The sequence below is a fragment of the Lissotriton vulgaris genome, chromosome 2_1, assembly GCF_964263255.1.
Source record: "Lissotriton vulgaris chromosome 2_1, aLisVul1.2, whole genome shotgun sequence".
NCBI lineage: Eukaryota > Metazoa > Chordata > Amphibia > Caudata > Salamandridae > Lissotriton > Lissotriton vulgaris.
This window is the reverse complement of record NC_141687.1, coordinates 622,293,207-622,299,044: the sequence shown is the minus strand read 5'-3', so window position 1 is coordinate 622,299,044 and position 5,838 is coordinate 622,293,207.

The following is a 5,838-nucleotide window of genomic DNA, read 5'->3' as shown; positions in this document are numbered from 1 at the left end:
GCAAGATCATACAGTACTTAGCCAATTTCACATACTGTTAGTTCTAATCAACCACTCGTTGGCCCCAGATCATACACTACTGGACCACATAACACAGAGCAAAGCCAGGTTCACATACTATTGGATAGGAATCAAGATTCTGTTGATTATTATGTACAGTTCTAAACCTAGTAAATTGGCACGGAATCTCCTGTGGCATCAAGATGATTATCCAGTCTAACCGTTCCCTTCCAATGGATTGAATACATATTTCTGAAGGTCGTGAAAACAAATCTAGTGGTTAATTACTATACATGTTGTGCCACATGTGCAGAGGGAATCTGCACATACGGAGAATTAAAGACTACTGTCAAGGGCAATATGACTTCCCCACAGCAGAAGTGGCTTATGTGTTTTGTTCTTAGTCCCACCGCTAGCCCCGCCCACTTGCCACACGCATAGCTCATTTAAATGAGCACCTGCACTTATTTTTCCCAATTTAAAGCACTGGGCATTGGCCTTCTAACCGTGATCCAGGCAGCCCAAATGTAATTTACCACAGATGGGTAGATCTGTGAAACATCCGTTCTACAGCAAAGTTCAAGCGCAGCTTTACAGGTTACAGACCTCCTCCATGGCGGCACTAGCATCCAAGAACGTACGCGTTTGCTTTTTGTGCAAAACAGAAAGTGGACATAGTATTCCGTCCTCCAAACTCGCAGTCACATGTATCATGTACTCAAGGTTTAGGAACAGATTCAATTCAAGGTTTCCGAAGCTTCCAAGGAGGCACCAGCATGAGCGAGTCAGATGATTCGCTGCGTTTCAATAGCCGGTTCCTTAGTCAACACTGCCATCTCTTGGCGAGGCTTTCAGCCAACATGCATAACAGAGGGATGATCGGACGTCCCGTATTTACCCCGTTTTCAGATAACAATCCCGACTTCTTTTTAACATTTCAATACATGTACCTGTTATGAGTGTGGGGGTGCAAAGGCCGAGCCCGGCCTGCAGCGCGGTGCCGCTGGAGATGCGCAGTAAAAGGACACACACACCGTTACTGCTTTGGTGTGGACCGGAAGTGCCGTACCACTTCGGTCCCTTTATTTAAAGCTTTCTGGCCACGCCTGGCCAGAAAGTGATACATTGTGTGGAGTGCTTCCGGGGGCTCAACCTGAGACCCTCGGAGCACTAGAGCGCTACATCCCTTCCCAACTTGGATTTTTTTTCAAAACAAACATAATAACGAGTTCAGCATGCAAAGTCTGCTAGTCTGTGATTGGGCCGTGGATTAGATCTAAGATTATATTGCCACTTGCCTCTCGGAGGGATCTGGTCTCGAGGAGGTCCCGGTGATGGCAGAGATGGATGTTCTGCGGTGTCCGGGGGCAGGCACGTGGTGTCGTTCGTGACTGTATTCTCTCCTTCTTTGCTGCTGTCTGAGTTCTGTCCTTTCGGTGTGGGTATTTGCTTGAACCACGATATGTTACGAGTCACCTCTTCTTCATCTCGGCTGACTGTGACTGCCGTTCCTTTGGTTTCTTTGATGACCCAGGGTTCTGGTTCGAATGGAGTCTTGAATTTTCCTCCTGGCCTCCTTGTTCGGATCAGCACGGTCTCTCCTGGATTCAGGGTTTTTGTTTGGGCTCTCCTTTTGTGACTTGCCTTCTCGTTTGTCCTTCTTCTCCGTTCCTGTGTGTCTGCTGGCGAGTATGGTGCGGGAGCCCAGTTGTCAGCCATGGGTAATAAGTCTCTCCGTGGTCCGGCCAGCATCAACGCCCATGGTGACTGCATGGTGGTGCTGTGTGGTGTGCTACGATATTCTCTTAAGAACGCTTGCAGTGCTTCTTCTGGGTCGCTCCCCTCTGCGGAAGATATCCGCAGCACTTTGTTTATTGTCCTCATGAAGCGTTCTACCTCGCCATTGGCTTGTGGCCATTGCGGGGTGATTCGGTGATGTGTGATCCCAAGGCTGTTCAGAAATTCCTTGAACTCGCCCCCCTGGAACGGGGGCCCATTGTCCGTTTTGATGACCATCGGAATGCCGAACAGGGCAAATGCCTTGCTGAGGATGGGGCGAATGTTCGCGAAGCTGGTTGATGCTGCAGTTTATACAATGGGGTACTTGGTGTAGTTGTCTATTAGTACTACAGTGATTTTCCCATCTGGGAAGCTGCCAAAGTCTAGGCTTAACCATGCCCATGGCGACGGGGCATGGTCTTCCGTGATTACTGGGGCCGGCACTTCGGGGCTGCTGGTGATTTGGCATGCTCGACACTCCCGCACAAGAGCCTCAACGCTCTCCTCCATGTTAGGGAACCATATTTTCTCCCGCATCCTCGCTTTCATTCTGCGGGTGCCTTGGTGTCCTTCGTGTGCCAGGGTGGTTGCTCTCTCTTGCAGCGCTTTGGGGATGACCACGCGAGCTCCTCTCAGTAGAAGGCCATTGTCAGCGCAGCTGAGGTCGTCGTGAATTTTCCAGAACTGTTGTAGGCGTGTTCTGTCTGTTTCGTTCCACCCATTGGTGTCTTTCAGGAAGTTTACCCACGTTCCTGCGTGTACTGCTTCTTTCGCCCTCTTGACAACCGCATCACTGTCATAGTGGGAGATGATGACATCCGCGGTCAGTGCGCAGGGGCATGCACCTGTCGCTAGCATATTGATGAACTCTTCGGTCTGGGTTTCTGGGTCTGCATTGTGGGATCCTTCCGTGAAGGGGTGGCGAGACAAAGTCAGCCGGGTTCTTCGCCCCGGGTCGGTACACTAGGTCCATTTGGTACTGTTGAACTTGGATCGCCCAGCGCTCAATCCTTGGCGGTGGGTGTGGTGCGGTGCCACGGAATAAGGGAATTAGCGGTTGGTGATCTGTCACCATTCTGAACGGGTGACCAGATATGTAGAGGTGAAAGTGGGCGCAAGCCCATTTTACTGCCAGTGCCTCCCTCTCAATTTGCGAGTATCGTGACTCTGACGCTGTCAGAGCCTTGCTTGCGAACGCCAACGGGGCCCACACCCCTGGCTCAGATTCTTGTGTCAGGAGGGCTCCTAGGCCCACTGGGCTGGCATCTACTAATACCTCGGTGGGTCTCGCAGTGTTGAAGTATGCCATCGTCGTGCTGTCCAATAGTGCCTCTTTGATTCGTTGGAACGCTTTGTCTTCAGTTTCTGTCCATTTCCATGAGCTGTCTTTCTTCGTCAGGTTTCTCAGAGGCTCTGCGATCGTGGCTAGATTGGGTATAAATCTTGCACAGTACTGTGCCATCCCTAAGAAGCTTCTCACTTCGGACGCGGTTGAAGGTGCTGGAGCGTTCTTGATGGCATGGGATTTGCGGGGATCCACCTTTACTCCGTCTGAGTCAAATACGTATCCGAAGAATTCTATTGATTTCCTGAAGAATTGGCATTTGTCTTTATGTAGTGTGACACCATATTGTGCGAGTCTCTGTAAGGTGGCCTTTAGTCTTCGGTGGTGTTCCTCACTCGTTTTGGCATGAATTAGGATATCGTCGCTGACATTCAGCACTCCATCGAGTCCTGTTAGGATTTCCTTAATTGTGTTTTGGAAGATTTCGGCAGCGGACGAGATGCCGAAATTAAGTCGCTTGTATCGTCTCAACCCCAGGTGTGTTGAGAAGGTTGTGATGTAGCGGCTCTCCTCCGCTAGTCTGAGCTGATGATATCCTGCGTTAAGGTCCAACTTAGAGAACCATTGGGCTTCATTCAAGTCTGTCAGGATGTCATCTACTGTTGGGGTGAGGTGCCGCTCCCGTCGAATGGCTTTGTTGGGGACCCTCATATCTATGCAGATGCGGATTTTGCCTGGCTGGCGTGGCTTCTCGGCTATCACCATCGGGGATACCCACGGTGTCGGCCCCGATACCTTCTCGATCACCCCTTGTTCTTCAAGTTGGTTGAGTTCCTTTTCTACGGCTGTGCGCAAGTGGAACGGTATCCTTCTGTGCCTCAGTGCTACTGGTTGAATGGCGGGGTCGATGTGTAGTTTGATCGGCGGTCGTTTGATTGTGCCGAGGCCTTCAAAGAGTGTGGGGAACATTTCCAGGACGTCTTCTGTTTGTAGCGCCTTGACGGCGTTTGCAAACGCAATGAGGCGGAGGTCTTCCGCTGTGTTGCTCCCTACAAGTAGATCTGCTTCCTTGTCTATTACATGGAATGTTGTCGTCACCTCGTTATCTTCCGCCTTTACTTGGACGACCATCTTCCCTTGCAGCGGGAGGGGTTCTTGGCTGCCGTATGTTAGTATTCGTGCCTTCGATGGGACTAGCTTGGGTCTTGGCTTCAGTGCTTTATAGTGTTGGATTCCCATGACATTCACGGTGGCTCCCGTGTCAATGACGCCAGTCGCTGGAGACCCGTCGATGTGTATTTGGCATTTTGGCTGGGGCCTTCGCCGCCTCTTTAGTTCACTTACGAATGATACGTAATAGCATTCATCCTCGTCCTCTGTGGAGGACTCGTCGAATTGGGACTGCTTCGGCGACCTGTGTGATCGAGACGACGTTGCTTCGTCTAGTGATAGCTGTCTCACGGCTCCTGTGATTGGTTTTCTCCCTGACGCTCCTCTTCCTCGGGAACCACCTCTGCACACACTTGCGAAATGGTTGGGTATTCCGCATTTTGAGCATGTTTTGCCACGTGCCGGGCAGCCATCTTGGTTGTGTTCGTCTCGGCCACAGTATCCGCATGGTGTTCGGCGTGGCGTCCTGGTCGGCCATCTTCCTCTGCCTCCTCGGTTGGTGTTGCGGACTGCATCCACCCTTTCTGTCTTCACCACGGTTCCCGCTTCTGCCCTTGGGTTCAGGGCTGCTTCCATTGCTGTCGCACGTGCATCCGACAGCTCGTGCGATCTGGCAAGGATCAATATTTCTTCAAGTGTAATGCGCGGTTGCCTTAGGATGAGTGTCCTTAGGTGTTTGTTGCGGCAGCCCTGAATAAGCTGTGCGGCCACTTCTTTCTTTTCGTCATCGTCCGTGCACGTGCTTATGAGATCTCTCAGCCGCGCATGGAACGCGTCCATGGTTTCTCCTTCTCTTTGTCTGGATTGGCGAAACTTGAATCGCTCATAGTGTGGGTTTAGCTGGGGGCCGAAATGTGCGTTCAGCGCGTTGACCGCCGCGTCGTAGTCATCGTCATCTCCCGTGTCTGGGAGGTGTTTGAATAATTTGTACAGTTCCGTGCCCCCAAAATGTAACAACAGGGATCTCTTTAGTTCGTTATCTTTCTCCCTGGTAGCGGTGAAGTAGTTATTGAGCTGCCCTAGACAGATTGCCCATCTGGGAGCTGCTGTCCCTGGGTCTATCAGTTCGCTGAAGGGAGGTAGTGCTTGGATCTGTGAGTGAGCTGACGGTATTGGCGGCTGTGTTCCAAGGTTTAGTGCTTGTGCTGGTGGTCCTGCTTGCTGAGCCTGGCCGGCTCCTTGCTGTGCTCCCCCAGTTGCCCCTCCTGGGTTCGTGGTCATTTTGGTGTTGGGAGGTAGCTTGGCGCTTTCCTTTTGGGCGTCTTTCTATTGGATTGCTGGTTGTGTTTGCTTGTGCTTGTTGGCGTCTGCTTGAGCTACTGCCTGCTGGACTGTTGGCTGCACTTGCTTGTGCTTGTTGGCGTCTGTTTGGCCTGGTGTTTAACGGATTGTTGCTTGCCCCTGCTTGTGCTTGTTCAGTGTTTGTCTGGGCCAATGCTTGTTGGGCGCTGCTTGTGTTTGCTTGTGGTTGTTTGCTTGGTGCCGTGGTGTGGTCGGCCCGCTCGCTGTGTCTCCCAGGAGCTTGCTGGGCCTCGCGCTCGATTGGCTCGAGGCGCCTCTCCGGCCTCGTGTTCTCCCGGGACTTCTTTCCCCGGTGACGTCGT